We start from the raw sequence: 21,579 nt of genomic DNA, 5'->3' as shown, positions 1-21,579 counted from the left end.
GTCCACTAATTAACATCACAGGTGTCTACAATCTTGTAATCAGTCAGAGAGCCCTGCTACAGGCAGTCACTGTGCTGTTTGGTGACATGGTGTGTACCATACTCAACATGGACCAGAGGAGGCGAAGGAAAGAGTTGTCTCAGGAGATTAGAAAGAATATTACAGACAAGCATATTAAAGGTAAAGGTTATAAGACCATCTCCAAGCAGCTTGATGTTCCAATGACTGCAGTTGCACATTGTATTCAGAAATTTAAGATCCTTTGGGACTGTAGCCATCCTCCCTGGACGTGGCTGCAATCGATGAAGAAAATGGGTGTGTCTACACAGGTAATAAAAAGACTGTCCCAACAAAGAATCATCCTCTCTGAGCTTATCCAGCAAGGTAAACACCCAACAGAGAGAAACAAAGGAACCAAGGGAGCCCTCTACCATTGTCCCAACAAAGGACAGCCAGCTCTTGATGGGCCTAACTCTAATCTAATCACGAATTTCAGCTGGACGTCTGATCAGCGTTCCCACAGCTACTTTCTTCAAATCAAGCTTGCAATGGGTGGTCATGACCTGAACGAGGGTAAAGCGAACATTTCCTTTACTTGCAACTGTGAACTTTTTCTGGATCAGAAGCCAGAAGGACGAGCATTCCCAGAAGGAGTACCTGGACAGCACGTTAAGAATCTTTATTCTTCATGGAATGGTGAAAATTTCCTCAAATCAGCTGAGGAAGACAATAACTGGATATTTGAGAAAATATTCGTCACGTGAGACTGTACTTTAACATCTGGGCATAGTTTAGAGAAAGAATTCTTTATCTTAAAGTTCAATGCATTAGAATGCATTTTTCTTTCTAAAAGAACCAGTTACTGCTGTTAGACCCTGCATCTTACATCTTCTTTGCATGCAACCTCTCTGTCCTAACACTTGAAATACAGCCACATTAGTACGTAGTTTAGTAAAGCTAAACACAGCAACTTTAACATGTGTTCTAACAGTCAGTTTTACTCAGAACAAAGACTAGCTGACCTCATTAACATATAGTGCCAACCGCCATGTTTAAACATTCGAAATCCGCGCCTTTCTCTTTCTTCGTTCACGGGACAGAGTAAATCTCCGCCCCTTATTGCGTCATCACGCACAGACGCGAAAGCGCATGCAAAAAACGCGCACATACTCTTTCTTCATTGTTTAGTGCACACACACCACCTCTCTTCATTGCGCACATGTGCACTCACTTAATACTGGTTGTTGTCAATAACTGTAAAAAGAATTCACATTTATTAAAACCTTCAGAACTCAAATAATTAATATAGCGTTGATTAATGATTTGAACATATATATGAGACTGATTTAATTTATTAATGAGACTGATTTATTTAATTATTTGAGAATTGAGGCTGGGTATTCACCCCATTTTATGATGCCGTTGTGAAAACGTGGCCATTTACCCCACATAACAAAAGAGCTCAGAAAAACTTCTAAAGAGATTAAAAGTCAACTTCAAGCTCAGGGAACATCAGTGTCAGATCGCACCATCCGTCGTAGTTTGAGCCAAAGTGGACTTAATGGGAGATGACTAAGGATGACACCATTGTTGAAAACAAATCATAGACTGAAATTTGCCAAACTACATGTGGACAAGCCCCAAAGCTTCTGGGAGAATGTCCTATGGACAGATAACACAAAAATGGAAAAATGAAGCACATCAAGAAAAGAACAATGTCCCTACTGTGAAACATGGAGGAGACTCTGTTATGGGGCTGCTTTGCTGCATCTGGCACAGGGTGTCTTGAATCTGTGCAGGGTACAATGAAATCTCAAGACTATCAAGGGATTCTAGAGAGAAATGTGCTGCCCAGTGTCAGAAAGCTTGGTCGCAGGTCATGGGATAATGACCCAAAACACACAGCTAAAAACACCCGAGAAAGGCTAAGAGGAAAACATAGGACTATTCTGAAGCCTTCTATGAGCCCTGACCTAACTCCTTTTGAGCATCTTTGCTCATGAGGAGTGGGCCAAAATTCCTTGCTGCGAGGTGCAGAAGTCTCATTGACAGTTACAGGAATCGTTTGATTGCAGTGATTGCCTCAAAAGGTTGTGCAACAAAATATTAAGTTAAGGGTACCATCATTTCTGTCCAGGCCTGTTTCATGAGTTTATTTTTAAAAATAATTCTATTGAAGCATGGTTGACTTTTATTGGTTAATTTTCATAGCATTTTTATTATTACTTTTGTCAGATTTAAGAAGATGTAAGAAGTTATTTCTGTCATCAATAGCCCGGAGCTCTAACCGCTGACGCCACCACTGCCCCCACCACTGCCCCATAGCATAGCTTTGTTTTTATCACTGCAGCAAGAACACAGTCATAACAGACAGTGCTGATATCCTGTCCTGCAGTGAGCAGCTGGCTAAAGAGATGGTAAAGCCGGATAATGAGGGTTAGCTTTTAGCCTAGCACGGTCATCAGTTCACCTCCCCGGCTTTCGCTTCCTAGCCTAGTCTTGGACTGCCCCTTACCTTGATCAGGCTCCAGGCAAGGTCATGCTTGTGAAGCCTGGTTCTCTTAGCAACCTGTTTTCCTATATCCAGCAGAGTCTAGATGGGATGTGCTGCCCTGCAAAAAAAGGCTTTCTGTAGTGGGAGTCAAGACTGTGATGTAAAAGTTTGGGCATTTTGGAATTGGCCCGTTTTCCAACTCTGTTTTGGTTCTGCTGGAGGTTCTGTTGAAGGAGGATCAGCAGTGTTTGAGGTTCACGTTTATTACTTCCATGTACGGAACCCTTCTTTGCTGTATGAAGTGAATTATATGACTTTGAAGGCTAAAATAGGATGATTTGATTTATATTTAAGTTAAAATTAATAATAAAACCCACTCACACACACTAGTGTCTACACTGTAACTTTTCATTCTATTCGTCTTAAACTCATGTTTTTTTCTGCAGCACATCTGCACCATCATTTCCCTCCCAGCAGTCAGTTAAACCACAGCCTGTGGCTGTTTAACTGTTTTGGCTGCATTTGACCCCAAACCCACATAACTCTGCTCAGCTCCATCTAACTACACAAGAACTAATATACCCAGTTTACAGTTTGTACAGTGTGGTTCTTATGAAATTTTGTTTGGTCCATAATGTCCAGTTCAGCGTCCATATTAACGTCCATATGTCAAATTTAAGACAACAGAAAAATACCCAGTTAACACCTTGACTTTGTACATCTTAAGGCACTTGGACCGATAAGGCCGCTCACGCTATCGGTTGGCGTCAGATTACTCACCCATTTTGTCGCCTGTGTACCCATCAACTGTGATGTATTTGGGACAATCTATTTCTGCGGGTCATTTTGAATAAAATGCCTGAAATGTTATAAACAACAGTGGTCGTACATCTTCAGAACGTACCAATCAATAACGTCTACCACCCAAGTTACTTATTTGGTTTAGATTTAATTATTTAAAAGTTTGTTAACACTAGTTATGACAGCATATTAGTTATTGGCATGGGTTTTCAATAATCTTTGATGTAGATGTCAGTATGTCACACATTTGTGCTGATGTTTTGAATGCTTAATTATTATTAATTACCCATTACCCATTACTTAGCCATTAACTCTAGCTGCCTGCAAGCAATGAACCGAAAAAAATAAAAAAGTTCCTCCTGGACCACGGAGGTGAGGAATTTGTGCAACATTAAAAAGGAATTACTGCAGTGGAAAAATAATCAGTCATTCTTTTCATATTCAGTTGTAAATCTAAAATACGAAAATGGAAAAAAATGCATTATTTGGTTAATCGTTTATTAATATAATATCAATTAAACAAACACCACTTTGTGTTTTGTGCTTTTTATTTCATATTATATGTTTTGATTTTTTAGAATATTATATTATAAAGCAAGAAAAAGGGTATGTGAACCCTTTGAAATGTTATGGTTTTCTGCATTCATTTGTCATTAAATGTGATCTGATCCTTATCCAAGTCAGTTGTTGACAAATATAATGTGCCTTTATTAAACACAGTCATTGAACATTCAAAGTGGTAGTGGAAAAGTGAAACCCAAGCCCACCCCCCGCAGCAATAACCTCAAACAGGTGCTTCCTGTAGCTGTGGATCAGACCAGTCTTGTTTTTCTTGTGTACAGCTCTCTTCAAATCAGTCCATAGCATTTCTATAGGGTCTAGGCTCTGACTTGGCCAATCCAAAAGGCTGATTTTGTTTTTCATAAGCCATTCTGTTGTGGACTTGATCCGGTGTTTTAGGTCATTGTCCTGTTGCACCACTCAACTTCTAAAGAGTTTCAGCTGACGTACAAACACTCTCACATTATCAGAATTGTTTGATACACTGGAAATTCATCTTTTAAAAGACAGACAAAAAGAAGAAAGAAGAAATAACGTAAGACATGAAGGATCAAAGACCCCCCAGTGAGCAAGCCAACGGCGACAGTGGCAAGGAAAAACTCCCTTAGAGCTGGAGGAAGAAACCTTGGGAGGAACCAAGACTCACAAGGGGGACCCATCCTCCTCTGGTCAGAACTAATTAAACATTATTGATAAAAATTTTATTGATTTATGGATTTTATAGAGAGCAGAGAATGTTGAGCAGTATCAGAGTGTGTCTGACAACTCCGGCAGGTCTGACTATAACAGCCTAATTAAAAGGAGAGAGCCAGAAGATAACGCAGACACAGGAGTACCCTGAAAACACCAGCATTCATCTGCTCCACCGTCAACAAACCTGAGTGATTGCGTGTAAGCAGCAAGACGACAGCTCCAGCATCTCCGTGTACTACAATTCCCTGGGTCCGCGAACCCCTGGACCAGGAACATTAATTACCAAAAGCTAAACTAAACAGATGAGTTTTCAGCTTAGATTTAAAGATTGAGACTGTGTCTGAGTCCCGAACATTATCTGGAAGGTTATTCCAGAGTTGGGGGGCTTTATAAGAAAAGGCTTTTCCCCCTGCTGAGGTTTTCTGAATTTTGGGAACGAGTAAGAGACCAGCACTCTGAGATCTAAGTAGTCTTGATGGTTTGTAATATGTAATAAGATCCCGCAGGTACTCAGGAGCGAGGCCATGTAGAGCTTTATATGTTAATAGAAGAATTTTGTATTCAATACGGAAATTAACTGGGAGCCAATGAAGAGCTGATAGAACTGGACTGATATGGTCAAATGTTCTAGTTTTAGTAAGGACCCTGGCTGCAGCATTTTGCACCACTTAAAGTTTATTGACCTGACGAAAGTGCATCACAGTAATCCAGCCTTGAGGCAATAAAAGCGTGCACTAGCTTTTCTGCGTCCTGTAGAGATAAGAAGTTTCTTTGTTTGGTGATGTCCATAAGTTGCATAAAGGCTGTCCTACTAGTATTGGCTATATGTTGCTCAAATGATAAATCTGAGTCGAATGTGACGCCAAGATATTTAGCTGCTAAACCAGGAATACTGGAAGCATCAGCCATAAGCCAGCTGTCTCTGTGCTGTGATTGGGTCTGAATCCAGATTGGAATTTCTCATACATGTCATTTTTACTCAGGTATAAGCAGAGTTGTTGGGCCACAGCTTTTTCTAATATCTTGAATATGAATGTTAAGTTGGAGATGGGTCTGTAATTAGACAATACACTGGGGTCAATATTTGGTTGCTTGATTAAAGGTTTTATGCTTTAAGGGTTTGAGGTACATGCCCAAGGCTAAGGGATGAATTTACAATTGTTAAAAGAGGTCTGATTATGATTGGGAGTATTTTTTAGTATTTATTTATTTAGCAATTCAGAGGGAATTTGGTCAAGTGTACAAGTTGTACAAGTTCTACACAATACGGGTAACTAAGCTAATAGATTTAGAAAAGGTGCTACTGCTGTAGCTAATTGAACAGTTCCTTATTTAACACAAACAGTAAAATGTCTTTATGTAAACAATAAGCATGATATTCCTGGAACAACCCAAATCTACATATGCTAGACTAGCCAAGCAACTGATAAGTAAGATATTACTAACTTATTAGCCAGGCTGGCTAGTTGTTTACATCCTCTAGCTCCAAAATGTTGCCATTTAATTGTATGAAAGAATGTTGTGAATAAATTTCCATTTTTAGTTTTAACAGTATGAAACTACATTAAACGTAAGTAAAGTACTGAATCTTACTATTAGCATTGGGCTATCTAAACAGCAATAGCAATCTGGAGCAATTATGTTTTGGAGCTAAGTGAGCTAAAGCCTACTTAAGCAGCTACCAGTAAGTAAAGTAGTGAGTAGTTCTCACTCTGTGGAATCAGGATGTGCAGCTGTGGGCATCTATACTGAATCTCTATACTTACTGTATATTTGGATTTGAGAACGGTAATCATGAAAGTACGTCGTATCCTTACTGCTGTTCACTCTTAGACCTGTCCTGCTGGCCATATTGTGTGTAGGTGGAGCTTGCAGCCTAAAGTCAAATACGGGATGTTAGTGGGGGATTTCATGTTAGCACTAACATCTTGCTGTCTGGTAGAAACTACTCCAAAAATGCTCAGCTTTTCAAATTCATGAACATGGGGATGGTGAACCACAGCACTTACAACACTATCCAGGACACATATTGTGTGGACACCATAAAGGAGTGCTGGAATAAGAAGAGAGCAGAGATAGTACACCGCCAAGTGAGAGATGTGGTGATCATGGGTAAGGCGCAGGTTTTTTGGTTTGTTTTTAGTTGTTCTCTAAATCTTTAGTAGTATGTTGATATGACTATTTAGTGTTCACTGATTTTTGTTAATATCTGTTTCAGTAGCTGATGGAAGAATGGATAGACCCGGGCACTGTGCCCAATACTGCATGTATATGGCAATGGAAAACGGGCCCTGGGAAATCCTCTCCATCATCACCACAGACAAAAGAGAAACACAGAGGAATTTCATCCTCATGGAGAAAGAGGCGTTCACCTGAACGGTGGACGGGCTTCTGACTGAGCTGAAGTCTGTTGAAGTCTGTACAGATGCTCACGCTGCCCTTCAGAAATATTATTGAATTGATGTTTAGTCACCTGGGAAAATTACTCTATGTACATAATATACATTATACTTTTCTGACCCAGACAAAGGGAAGTACGAAGGTTCAGGGTTGCGGCACAGCCTGGATATGTGGCAAGGCACCAAAAACGTGGCCAGAAGGATCCATGCTGTAAGTATAACATTCAGTGCAAAGCTTTGTCTTTTTCAAATTGAAATTGGTTTATTATGAACAACAACTTTCCATAACCGGACTGTCATTTTTCTGTATGTCTTTTACAGGCAGCACAGACTCTAGCCTGCATCAGTCTAGCCTGTTCCACTTGTTGAAGGACTGTGTTAACCACTTTTGGTGGTGCTGCAAAACGGCTGACTGCTCTCACAAATTCCTTTTGTACATTTTTATGCTGTCAGTCCGACTTTATTAACACACACAGACCATGGATTGGATAAATGCTTGATTCTGATTTGCTGATAGGTGTCCCAATATAGTGTCCATATAGCGTATGTTGAGGTTCCACCAAAAGCACTTCTCCTGCAGCCAAGAGTGCCTCTGAAACTGTTCTGTGTTGAGGAAACTAGAACGTTTTCCAGTATGAAAATGATTAAAACCACTATAGAAGTGTGTATATACAACGTGGCAAGGGGGACAGCTTTGGACTCCTCTGTCCAATGGGCTAAGATTTTGCAATAGCTTAAAAACATATAAGTCCTGATATTGTTTACATTTCTAACATTAGGGGTTTTCTTTTTAAAGCCATCAAATCATACCTGTCAAGTTTAAAGTTTTCCATTAAAAGCAGGCACCACCATTTTTATAAAGAGGACATGTCATTCTGTCAACATAAAAAAATCTAAGTAATAAAATTTTCTACAGTTTCTGTTTAATCATTTTTAAAAGGTACGTACAATGGTGGACTCAAACTGGGCATCCAATGCCAGATACAAGGCAGACTGCAAATTAAGCATTTGAATAATTTCTATTATCTATTATATATTAAAATACTCACTGTAATTCAGTGACTTCTGAAGGCAACCGATTGCATAGGATTTTATTTAGGGTTTTCAGAGTAAAGGGGGCTAAGTACCTTTGCACGTCACACTTTTCAGATTTTTATTTGATTCAAATTTTGAAAACCATGTATCATTTTCGTTCCACTTCCCAATTATGTGCTACTCTGTGTTGGTCTATCATTTAAAATCTCAATAAAATACATTTAAGTTTGTGGGTGTAAGGTGACAAAATGTGAAAACGTTCAAGGGGTATGAATACTTATTCAAGGCACTGTATATCCTACATGGGTACACAGGTTTAATATTGGCATACTTTTGAATTTTAACCCATTCTTCAGGTGAACATCTATATGTCTGTAAGGGGTGGCTCTAGGGCAAGGCCTCCTCCTGCCACCAGGGGGAGGCCCCGAGTCACCCCAGCCAGTAATCGAGCCCAATTCCCTACACCTGGGCAGTAGGCTATATAGGCACACAGATCCAGTTGCCCCACTGCTGGATCTTTTGATTCTGGTGGTGTGTGTCTGTGTGCCTGTATTTTCTCGAGTGGAAGGCTGAGTGTGTGTCACTCCCCTTCGTGTGTCCCTCCCGAGTCTCTCTCCCGGTGTCTGTGCGGTGTGTGTGTATGTGTGTGCGTGTAGCACTCATACACTCGTGTACCAGAGGAAGGCAGGAGTGTCTGTCTTCCCTGGTGTGTGTGTCTGTGTGTGTGTGCGCGTAGCACACATACACTCGTGTACCAGAGGAAGGCAGGAGTGTCTGTCTTCCCTGGTGTGTGTGCCCGTGTGTGTCTGTGTGTGTGTGCGCGTAGCACACATACACTAGTGTTACAGAGGAAGGCAGGAGTGTCTGTCTTCCCTGTAACTTCTCAGTTTTCTGGTTTCTTTTGGGAGATCCTTTTTGCCCTTAAGTTGTTTTTCCCTCTAGAGTTAAAGAGGTAGCCAGTTCTCCCCTGGCGTCCTTTGTTATTAAACCCATCCTTTTTAAAGTTTCTTTTGTTAGCCGCTTCGATAACTGCCGCTTTGGTGAAGCGGCAGAGCGTCAGTCTTGTGACGCGGCGGCCTGGGTTCGAGTCCCGAGAGGCTTTGTTTTTCATTTCCATTTTACCTGCTCTAAGATTGAAAGACTCTGCACTTGGGCCCGTTGGTCACGTGATAGTGGTAGCTCACTCAGTAGCGCGCCGGCCCGCCAACACGGCGGCCTGGGTTCAAACCCCGCTGTAAGTGAGCACCCCATTACAGAAAGATCCAGCCAAGACATGGACCCAGCAGAGACATTCGATCTAGAGCAGGTAAAAGTCGCTCTAGCAAGTCAGGGGGGGACTGTGGGGAGACATGAGCAGGCCCTGCAGCAGATTCTTTCTCAGCTGCAGGGTCTGACAAATCTAGTGACTCAACACACTAGCCAGCACACTCCTGTCTTTCCCCAGGAGGAGGCTACCGCTGCCCAAGCAGCTGTGGTTTCTAGTGCTGAGCCCCCTCTTCCAGCCCCAGAGCGCTATGCTGGTGGACCAGGAGGATGTAGAGGGTTCCTCCTTCAATGTTCACTGGCTTTTGAGCTGCAACCATCCCACTTTCCATCCGAGCGTGCTAAGGTGGCATACATCATCTCTCTCCTCACCGGTAGGGCATTAGCCTGGGCCACCCCGGTGTGGGAGTATCAACCCCATGTATGTGCCTCTGTGGCCCGATTTGCGGCTGCGCTGTCGCAAACTTTCGACCTTCCGCTCCATGCAGAAGAGGCAGGGTCCCGCCTCCTGCACCTACGTCAGGGAGAAAGGTCGGTGGCTGATTATGCCATTGAATTCCGCACGCTATTGGCGGAAAGTGGATGGAATGCCAGTGCTCTCGTTTCAGCCTTCTTACATGGTCTCAGTGAGGAGCTCAAGGATGAGCTGGCCTACCGTGACCCCCCCACCTCCCTTGATCGGCTCATTGAGCTGGCCCAAAGAGTAGATAACCGCCTCAAGGAGAGGCGTAGGGCGCGGGGTGCCAGAGCCCCCCGAGCTCCTCAGGGCCCACCTGCTGTCTTAGGCTCTCTTCGGGGGCCCCCCAGCAGTAGGGCCCTATCCATGCGGCTGGGACACACTCGTCTGCCACGGCAGGAGCGTGAGGCGCGCATGCGCGAAGGCAGGTGCCTCTACTGCGGGATCTCTGGGCACCTCCGTGCTGCTTGCCCAGAACTCTTGGGGAAATGCCAACGTCCGTCAGGTGAGGGGAGACCACTGACGGACTTGCCGATTCTCCCTCGGGCCCAGGGGGTGTTCCTCAATGCCACGCTAGTGTCAGGGTTGGTTGAGGTCCGCCTACCTGCCTTTTTGGATTCGGGAGCGGCAGGGAACTTTCTAGATGCCGGCCTCGCCAGAAAGTTGGCCCTGCCACTGGTCCCCTTGAGGGAGCCCATGCCCATAGCGGCCATAGACGGTCGGTCACTGGAGCCTGGGGTGGTGTCCCACCAAACCCACCCTCTCACGCTGCGAGTTGGTCCTCATACCGAGCAGATAGTGTTCTTCATTATCAGCGCTCCTGACTTGCAGTTGGTGCTGGGTTTCCCTTGGCTCCAGCGTCATAACCCCCACGTGGACTGGCTGTCCCGGTCTGTCTTGGCATGGGGGCCAGTTTGTCGGTCCTCATGCCTCAAGACCCCTAGGGTTACTGTGGGTACTGACACCAATCCCGAAGGTTTCGACCCCTCACGAGTCCCAAAGGAGTACTGGGACCTTCGGGAGGTGTTTAGTAAACGGCAGGCCCAGCTGCTGCCCCCCCACAGACCCTTTGACATCGCCATCGACCTCCTACCCGGCACTGCCCCCCCTAGGGGTAGGCTGTTTTCTTTGTCAGCACCAGAGCGACAGGCAATGGAGGACTACGTCCAGGAGGCCTTGGCCTTAGGGTTTATCCGGCCATCCACTTCCCCGGCTGGGGCCGGCTTCTTCTTCGTGGGGAAGAAGGATGGGGGCTTGAGGCCCTGTATAGACTACAGAGGCCTCAATAAAATAACAATAAAAGACCGGTACCCATTACCCCTCATGACCTCAGCCTTTGAGGCACTGCAGCAGGCCTCCATCTTCACCAAGCTGGACCTGCGCAGTGCCTACAACCTGGTCAGGGTCAAAGAGGGTGATGAGTGGAAGACGGCGTTCATCACCCCGTCTGGGCATTACGAGAACCTCGTCATGCCATTCGGTTTGATGAATGCGCCCGCCGTCTTCCAACGGTATATTAACGAGGTCCTCCGGGAGGCTTTGGACAGGTACGTGTTCGTCTATTTGGATGACATTCTCATCTATAGTAAGACCGTAGACGAACACGTCGCCCACGTCCGGCGGGTTCTCCAGTTGCTCCTGGAGAACCACCTGTTCATCAAACTGGAGAAATCACAGTTCCATGCGCAGTCGATCTCCTTTTTGGGCTTTGTGGTGTCCCACAACACCCTGCGCATGGACCCGGCCAAAATCAAGGCCGTGGAAAACTGGCCCAGGCCAACCTCTTTGCGCCTTGTCCAGCGCTTTCTGGGTTTTGCCAACTTCTTCCGAAGGTTTGTGAGGAATTTTGGCTCCGTGGCAACCCCTCTGACCGCTTTGACGAGGAAGACATCAGGGAGGTTTGTTTGGACCACGGAGGCCCAGGAAGCGTTTGACACTCTAAGGCGCCTGTTGACCACGGCCCCTGTTCTCCAGTTGCCCGACCCGGAACTTCCGTTCATCGTGGAGGTGGACGCCTCTGAGGTAGGCGTGGGTGCAGTACTCTCCCAGCGGTCTGGTCCAGGCCAAAAGCTGCACCCCTGCGCCTACTTCTCCCACCGCCTTTCCCCGGCTGAACGGAATTATGATGTGGGTGACCGCGAATTATTGGCGGTCAAGCTTGCATTAGAGGAGTGGAGACACTGGCTTGAGGGAGCAAAACATCCCTTTCTGGTCTGGACGGATCACAAGAATTTGGCCTACATCCAACAGGCCAAACGTCTTAATCCGCGCCAGGCCAGGTGGGGATTGTTCTTCACTCGGTTCGATTTTGTGTTATCGTTCCGACCGGGCTCGAAGAACACCAAGCCCGATGCTCTCTCTCGCCAGTGGGAGCCCCCTCCTCTATCAAGCACACCCACGACTATAGTCCCCGAAGACCGGATTGTGGCGCCCATCCGATGGGGACTAGAGGACGCGGTCAAACAGGCCCACCTCACTGAACCTGATCCGGGTGGTGGCCCCCCGGATCGACTTTATGTACCCAGGCCTGTAAGGGAACGGGTGCTTCAGTGGGGCCATGCGTCCTCCCAGGCAGCACACCCAGGGACTACACGCACGCTCGAGCTTCTGCGCCGGCGATTCTGGTGGCCCGGCATGGAAGGAGACGTGCGTGCTCATGTAGCTTCCTGTTTGGTGTGCTCTCAGTGCAAAGATCCCAGAACCAGGCCCACTGGTCTGCTGCTCCCTCTGGCTGTCCCCACGCGTCCTTGGTCCCACCTGGCCCTTGACTTTATCACAGGGTTGCCCCGATCACGAGGCAACACTGTGATTCTAGTCATTGTGGACAGGTTCTCCAAGGCTGGCTGCTTTGTGGCGCTTCCAAAGCTGCCATCAGCTAAGGAGACAGCGGATCTAGTACTCAACCAGGTGGTTCGGGTTCACGGACTCCCCTCTGACATTGTGTCAGACCGTGGGCCCCAATTCACCAGCCGGTTCTGGGGTGCATTTTGCCGACTGTTGGGGGCGGAGGCCAGCCTCACATCTGGCTTCCACCCCCAGTCTAACGGCCAGACAGAGAGGGTCAATCAAGACCTAGAGCGCACCCTCCGCTGTCTGGCCTCCTCCTCACCTTCTACCTGGTCTGACCAACTGATTTGGGCGGAGTACGCACACAACACCCTCTGGCACTCGTCTCTGGGAATGTCACCCTTTGAGTGCCAATACGGGTACGCTCCGCCCATGTTCCCAGGACAGGAGGCAGGAACTGGGGTCCAGTCGGCGGAACAGATGGTCAGGCGCTGTCGGAGAACCTGGCAGAAAGCCCGCAGGTCCCTCCTGTCTGCAGTAGCTGCTCAGAAGCGCTATGCGGACAGGAGGCGAAGACCAGCTCCGACCTATCGTCCTGGGCAACGGGTTTGGCTTTCGGCTAAGGATCTGCCCTTGCGTGGTGCTCCCCGCAAGTTGACGCCTCGGTACGTCGGACCGTTCAAGATCCTTCGCCGGGTCAACCCCGTTGCCTACCGCCTTGCCCTTCCCCCTTCGATGCGTGTGAACCCCACCTTCCACGTGTCCCGCCTCAAGCCAGTCTTGTGTTCCGTGGGTCCCGCCGATCCGCCGGGCCCGCGTACGGTTGGCGGTGCGCCGGCCTACACTGTCAGGCGTCTTCTGGATGTCCGTCGGATCCGCGGCGGCCTCCAGTATCTAGTGGACTGGGAGGGTTATGGCCCGGAGGAGCGGTCCTGGGTGCCCTCCCGCCACATTCTGGACCCCGAGCTCATCCGGGCGTTTCGTCGGGACCGTGCTGCTGGGTTGGGGACGTCGGGTGCCGCCCCTCGGGGGGGGGGTCCTGTAAGGGGTGGCTCTAGGGCAAGGCCTCCTCCTGCCACCAGGGGGAGGCCCCGAGTCACCCCAGCCAGTAATCGAGCCCAATTCCCTACACCTGGGCAGTAGGCTATATAGGCACACAGATCCAGTTGCCCCACTGCTGGATCTTTTGATTCTGGTGGTGTGTGTGTCTGTGTGCCTGTATTTTCTCGAGTGGAAGGCTGAGTGTGTGTCACTCCCCTTCGTGTGTCCCTCCCGAGTCTCTCTCCCGGTGTCTGTGCGGTGTGTGTGTATGTGTGTGCGTGTAGCACTCATACACTCGTGTACCAGAGGAAGGCAGGAGTGTCTGTCTTCCCTGGTGTGTGTGTCTGTGTGTGTGTGCGCGTAGCACACATACACTCGTGTACCAGAGGAAGGCAGGAGTGTCTGTCTTCCCTGGTGTGTGTGCCCGTGTGTGTCTGTGTGTGTGTGCGCGTAGCACACATACACTAGTGTTACAGAGGAAGGCAGGAGTGTCTGTCTTCCCTGTAACTTCTCAGTTTTCTGGTTTCTTTTGGGAGATCCTTTTTGCCCTTAAGTTGTTTTTCCCTCTAGAGTTAAAGAGGTAGCCAGTTCTCCCCTGGCGTCCTTTGTTATTAAACCCATCCTTTTTAAAGTTTCTTTTGTTAGCCGCTTCGATAACTGCCGCTTTGGTGAAGCGGCAGAGCGTCAGTCTTGTGACGCGGCGGCCTGGGTTCGAGTCCCGAGAGGCTTTGTTTTTCATTTCCATTTTACCTGCTCTAAGATTGAAAGACTCTGCACTTGGGCCCGTTGGTCACGTGATAGTGGTAGCTCACTCAGTAGCGCGCCGGCCCGCCAACACGGCGGCCTGGGTTCAAACCCCGCTGTAAGTGAGCACCCCATTACAATGTCTGTTGATCTTTGCCCTCGTTGCTGGCTTGAAGGTTGTGGCAAAGAGGACAGTGAAACAGTTTTCTTCAACATGTATTGCATTCTTCCAGGTCTGGATGAAAACCAGCATTACAGACTAACAGGTGCAACTAAAACAGAGTGATTAACAAGATAAGATGTACATAAGCATGTGATTAACAAGATGAACTGGACAATTTCTTAACATTTAAAAAGGAATAAAGTTATTATTTTCATTCTAATGTCACCAATAAATACTTACAAAATATATTTTTATTCACACCTAACCAAAAAATAATGTTGCTAACACAGAACTTCAGGATACAGAGGGAGGTGCATGATGTATCATGCAATCGTGTCCATCCAAATCCCAAATGGATATTCCTATAAATGACAGTTTCACTGGATTAATATAACCTGAGGATCTTTAAAGCAGCAGTGCTTAAGATTTTTTATTTTATTTTAAATTGAAAGCAGTAGTGTTTGTGAGTGGGGAGACAATAAAAAATATTATAATAAATGGCATCAATGCGCTTCTGCTACCATTCCTGCTAAGCCACATATAGACATTCTAAAAACAGGGTGTCTGGTAGGTCCCGGGAGCTTTTCTGACTATAACAGTACTTGCTGGTTCCCTGAGCAACCAGAGTGCTGCTAATGGCACTGATACAAGAGCTACTGCTAACATGGAGGTATTAGAACAGCCTCCTTTTTAGCATGCTCGGTGCAATTGGACAATCTCACCAAAAACGTACAGACTGCCACTTTAAACATTTTCATTTGTAATACGTGATAAATTATGCATTATGCAATTACGCATGGGAATAGGGAGACTTATATGGTTCAGATTATAGCACTAAATTAGGGCTGCAACGATTATTTTGATAACCTATTCATCTGTCGATTACTTTTTGATTAACCAATTATTAATTGCATAAAAATGAAAAAAGCCAAATTTGATTTCCAGCATTTTATATTATAAACCAAACTATATTTGTACATCAGTTGTCTCCAAGGAATACACAACCTACCATTATTAAAAATACATGTTTACATGAAGAATTAATCAGACAGTTACATTAATTTTATTATTAACATTATTTAATAACACAACAACAGTGTGTGTAATGTAAATATACACTTGTCTGTGATTCTCAAACACTTCCACACAACTTCAGTGTCATGAAAGATCTTGTTATTAAAATGTTTGGATTGATTTTCTTTTACTCTGAATGTATCTGCTGCTACATTTTAGGTGGATAGGAAAAATTGCTAAATGCGAGTGACAGATTGACTAAAATTGAGAGATCTTGTTTAAAACTGCAGTTTAAAACGCAACACTGAGTTAAGCTAGCTCTGCTATGTAGCATTTCCAAGTTGAATGAATCACTGATTTTTGATAGCAGATCTCACTGTGCCGGTTAGATTGGTTTCATCTTTCATATAATAGTAAGTAGATTATGACTATAGTTCACTCCAACAGTCCAGAACACCGGATGCAGCTATCAGAGCGGTTAGCTAGCGAGCTAAGCTACCTAGCTAACAAACAGGTCTCAGTAGGCTTGTTAGGCTCAGTAGTTTGTGCTAGTTTTGAAACTTGACTCATTTCCTCATTTAAATTTCCATGTCTGATTATAAGAACTTTAGAGGTTTACATGATCTGCATGCTGACCACACTGGCAGACTGGAGCTGTGCTCATTAATGGACTAGTCCATGCCAGTTCCTCTAGGGTCCAGCAGTGGCATATCCAGAACTAATAAGAACTCCATAAAGATAAGAGATAAGATAAGATAAGATAAGATAAGATAGTCCTTTATTAGTCCCGCAGTGAGGAAATTCTCAGTGTCACAGCAGAAAGGGATAGCAAGACACTCAGTTACAAAAATTTAGATAAATAATTTACACTATATACACAATATAAATAAGAATTTAAAAAGCAATAACAATATTATTTACAGCAAATGACTCGTAATTGCCCATGGGGGGGGGGGGTGGTATTGCACATAGGATTCCCTGAACATGAACATGTGTGTGTAGTTAAGTGTGTGTGTATGTGGTCCGCTGAGAGCAGTGCTGGTTGTGGAGTCTGACGGCAGCAGGAAGGAAGGACCTGCGATAAAAAGAACCACTTCCACATCTGTTCTTCTGACTCGGTTGAAGGAGTCATCATTTATCAGTTAAGTTATTTTTACTACTGATATTTATTTGATTCTGTTGTTGTTTAAAGTCGTTTTCTTTGAAGCTGAAAGCAGAGATTTAAAATCAGGACTCGTCAGTAGATGGCGCTCAAAGTGAACCTCATGAGAGTCGATTCAAGTCATTGGGAATCGAGAGTCGACTCTAAAGCTTCAAGCGAAATTTCACACGGAGACCCGCGCTCACGATGGTCTGTCCGAACCCCTCCTCATGCTGATCTGAAGGTTTCTATTTATTTATTTTTTAATAACATAAAAATAACAACAAAGGAACAAAAGATCCACAATAACAGGAGAGAAATATTAATATAATATGAATCTGAATAATAGTATAATAATAATAATAATAATAATAATAATAATAATAAAAGACAGTACAATTGACTGGACTGTGTAGCGACACCTTTCAGAATAGAGCGTCTGATGCAGTAAGTGAGCTTCTGATCAGCTCTTTAACACCAGCAGCCACAGCCCTCCATGATGATGCTTCTGAGATCATGGAGAGGTTTGTTCATGATGTGCAGAGCTTTGTTGAAGAGGTTCAAAACACCAGTCCAGTCACAACAGAGGACTGGATCAAGTGGATGATCCACCTGTTTCTGGATGAGGTGGATGAAGCCCTAAAAAGCACAAGCTTTGAAGCAGCAGTTGGCTTTTATCAAACTGTTGGAGAGAAACTGAGCAGATTCTCCTCTTTCCTGTCAGTGTTGAAAGAGAATGTGCCGTTGCCAAGAGAATCAGCAGAGCTTACTTTTGATCCAGTGGATCTTGACTCTTGTACAAATGCTGTGATCAGTAAGATAATTGATCTGTACAAGAAAGAAACAGTAAATCACCATGACTTGTCTGCTGCTGACCATGTGTCCGCCAGACTTGTGGACTTGGTTATTTCCAATCTACAAGAGCTAGTTTGTAATCGCCAGCCTTCATCTTTGAGTAGCCATGATACTGCTCCTCCTGCCCTTCCAGTGGATGCTGAGGATGATAAGCACACTGACTTGTTGAATGTTCTCATTGTGCAGCTGCTGACCAAAATCCATAAACAGTATCTGGACAGCTGCCCTGACCTCTCACACAAAGCACATGAGCTCCTCCATCGGTTCCTCTCCATGAGCTCAGGTGATTCTGCTCATGATGGACAAGATGTAAAGACTCATCAGATCTGTCAAACCATTTATAAAAATCTGACAGACATATTTGGAGAAACTCAGCTACTCCGGGAAGTCATGAGGGCTCAGGATTCTACATTTGATTGTATCCTCATGAGATCTCTGACTAAGGAACTGGAACAGGAAGGTGTAGACATGACCATTACAACAAATTACTGTGGGACGTGCTTAGAGTCTAGAGTGGAGAACAACACCAGCAAAACCAAGAAAAGGAAATTCCCTTTTATCAGCAAGATACTGAAACTGAAGAAGAATTCAAAGAGCGACGTTTCATCAGAGAAAAAGCCAAAGAAACCCTCTTTAACCTCAGAGCTCTTCAGGTTCTTTAGTTCTTTAAAGTCTATGGCCCGAAACATCAGAACAGCATGGTCCAATAAGAAGTAGGCTAACTAAACCAGAACTGAACCAGAACTGAACCTGAACTGAACTGAACTGAACTGAAACAGAGAAGCTGTGGCAAGAAGGTTTGCTGTGTCTGTCAGCATAGTGTCCAGAGGCTGGAGGCGGCAGGACCGCTACCTCCACCTTTGTGCAAGGAGGAACAGGAGGAGCACTACCAGAGCCCTGCAAAATGACCTCCAGCAGGCCACAAATGTGCATGTGTCTGCACAAACGGTTAGAAACCGACTCCATGAGGATAGTATGAGAGCCCGACGTCCACAGATGGGGGTTGTGCTCACAGCCCAACACCGTGCAGGACGCTTGGCATTTGCCAGAGAACACCAGGATTGGCAAATTCGCCACTGGCGCCCTGTGCTCTTCACAGATGAAACACACAGAACTGAGCAGCAGTGTGTTGAGTTGCTGCTGGCTGTGATTAAAACACACAACAGAACTGAGATTGAGATGATCATCAAAGCTGAAAATGGCAACTATCTGTTCCCATAGAGACAAACAGAGCTTATCCCCGCTCCAATCAATCTAGGCTGATGCTCTAAACTTCACGTTGATGGTAAGTCTGATAATTAGCATATCACCACCTTACCCAATCAGGAACTGAGTAAAAGTAACCATTAATGTGAAACCCAGCTTTAAAACAGTCACAGCTCTGCATCTTATATATGTTATATGTCTGGGTGAGCCCAGTATGCTTTGTTCTCCACCCACTGGGAGGAGAGGAGCAGGGGTTGGGCTGGCCCAGAAAACCCCGACCTCATACTCTGCCCTCTGTGGGCAGGGCCTGATGGTTCCTCTAATTCTGTATGGGACAGAGAGTAACCCAGGCCAGAGGGAGAATGAGACGCTAGAACAGGGAGCACTACCCTGCCCCTCTCTGACAGGCCTGAAGAAACACACACCATCAGATTTTCCAGTTAAAGAGAGAGAAAAAAAATCGACCATTTTTTTTTAAACGCTTTATTATAAAAGATTTTCTGTTACGCTGCCGAGACTTAGTCTGCGGCTCCAGTCTTCTCGATTGTGGTGGAAATTTCTCTGATTTCACACTTTTTCCTCATCCTCACCGCGATTGAGAACACTGGTCACATTACATGCCTTTTAAAGACTCATCTTAATTGCTGCTCCTGATTGGCTGTTTGCTCATTAAATATGCAAATGTATTCAAAAAAGGTGTGTCATGTGGGAGAACATGGACAAGGCAGTGGATGTTTTGCATTGTGGGTAGTAATCACAAAGGCAACGTGGGCTGACTTCAGATAATTGATCCCTCAGGCTGATCTTCTAGACTGGACTCTTTGGTGCAGATGTAGATCCAGATCTAGCCAAGAACCAGGTTCCTAAAACAGAACTGCAGCGTCTTCAAAACTGCTGGAAAGACTGAAGATCTCAATCACCACACTCTGTCATCTCATGATTGTTGTGCTGGAATATATTAACCTATCTAGAACATTTCAGCTGTTCTAGACAATTTCCACTTTACAACTGAGAACTGAGACATAGAACCTGTTATTATCACAGTGATAATGAACATACAGTAGGGTAGTGTAATATTCTCAGTTAAAGGGTGTTACAGTAACTGGAAGAAGAGGAGAACTTTGCTTGAACAGAGCCGTTATTAACATAACACAAAGACGCCATATAACCATCCAACACCTTCTAGAGAAGAGGACCTGCCTCTGTGGTGGAAGGACCTGAATCTAAAGGATCCACCCAAACATCTGAACATCTGCTCTTATCATTTTGTGGAGGACAAACAAACAGCAGAACATCCTTAACCAGAGAAAAGATTTGGTTATGCAGCTCTGGTGAATTGAAGTGAGGTTCTAGTGAGGTTCTTTACTGAATTAGCTTTTAGGCTAACACCTTACCTGATAGTCTCACAAATACCCAACACATCTATTTCACCAGAACATCATAACCAATATGGAGACCATAGAGTGCTATCCATATTGACTTGTGTATTGTATTGACTTGTGTAGTGTCTAAGCTTAGAGGTATCTTTGAATATCTTTTAGTCTATTCAAACTAGCTGAGGTTTTTCTTGAGTAAATAGTGAAACATTTTGTAAGTTGCTCTGGATAAGAGCGGTTGCTAAATGCTGTAAATGTAATGTAAATCATAACCACATTTCTCCTCCACAAAATGTTAAGAGCAGACGTTTGAATGTTTGGGTGGATGTTTAAGCTTAGGGACTTTAATCACAGATGCCGGTCCTCGTCTTCTTTCTTGGCCTAAGGTAAACCTGTTAGAAAGGGTTACCTGGTCAGTGCTTGAGTTAAAACTGTCTGCAGTCTGTGTGAACACACTCAGCAGTTATGTGAATGAGCCTCATCCAGGCAGATAGACTATCTCTAATGCTAATGAGCTACACTATATGGACTATATGGATTCAATGTTGCTTCAGAAATCAGGAGTTTTAAGAAGAACTTTTGTTGGGGGAACTGTCTCTACTGTTCAGTGAAGAAGGCTTTCTACTAGATTCTGGTGCATTGCTGTGAGGATTTAATTGCCTTCAGCAAAAAGAGCATAAGTTAGGTCAGGATGCTGGATGATCACCTCTGACCTCCTCATCCCCTCCCAAAAACACTGGATCATCACTCCACACAATGCAGTTCCACTGCTCCACAGCTCAGTGCTGGACTAAATGAGCTGTGTGTGCATTTGCACATCTGTGTCAGCAATGGGTGCAACTTAAAGGAGCTGAATGCATTCATGAGAAGGAAAGTCCATAAACATTTGGTCATGTAGTAAAGCTAAATTATAGATAAACATGTCCAGCTAGCTTCCTCACATCTGGTGCAGTTGAGCAAAACCATGTGTCTCACTATTAATGGCCGTGTCACTTCACAAGCAGCAGGTGAGATTCTTCACTAATTAAAACACCTTTAGCTGCAAGAAACACTGCTGAGCTTCAACTGCTGGACTGAAGCAGAGCTTCCACAGACATTAGGTGGAAAACAGACTGTTGATGGTTCTAATCTGGAGAGATGAAGTCCTCTCTTCTTTGTCTGGAACACCAAAACAAGAACTACAGCATTTAAAGAGGGGCTGCTCTTCAACTCCAGACCTCCAGGAGGCAGTGATGGATGATTTGGAGGATTCTGAACATTTCCTCTACAAATTAAGAGTTTTTTGTTTATCTCCCAGAGAGCTAAGATGCTAATGCTAACACTGCTAACATGTATGCTAGCAGCTATGGTGTGGTTTTGTTCATATTTTCCACAGTAACATTTAAATCATGAACAGTTGCAGCTCCAGAGGTTTAGAAATGAAGCTGTGAGCGACTCTAGTGCTGAAGTTCTTGTAGCTTTATATTTTCCCAGGTTTGATAATGTAGGAGCAGCCTACCTGAACATGGATCCCTTCTTCTTCCTCTTCCTCTTTAGAGTCACTCTCCTT

The sequence above is a fragment of the Salminus brasiliensis genome, chromosome 20 (assembly GCF_030463535.1).
Source record: "Salminus brasiliensis chromosome 20, fSalBra1.hap2, whole genome shotgun sequence".
In the NCBI taxonomy this organism is placed as follows: domain Eukaryota; kingdom Metazoa; phylum Chordata; class Actinopteri; order Characiformes; family Bryconidae; genus Salminus; species Salminus brasiliensis.
The sequence above is the reverse complement of the archived record's forward strand: the minus strand, read 5'-3'. Positions refer to the sequence as shown.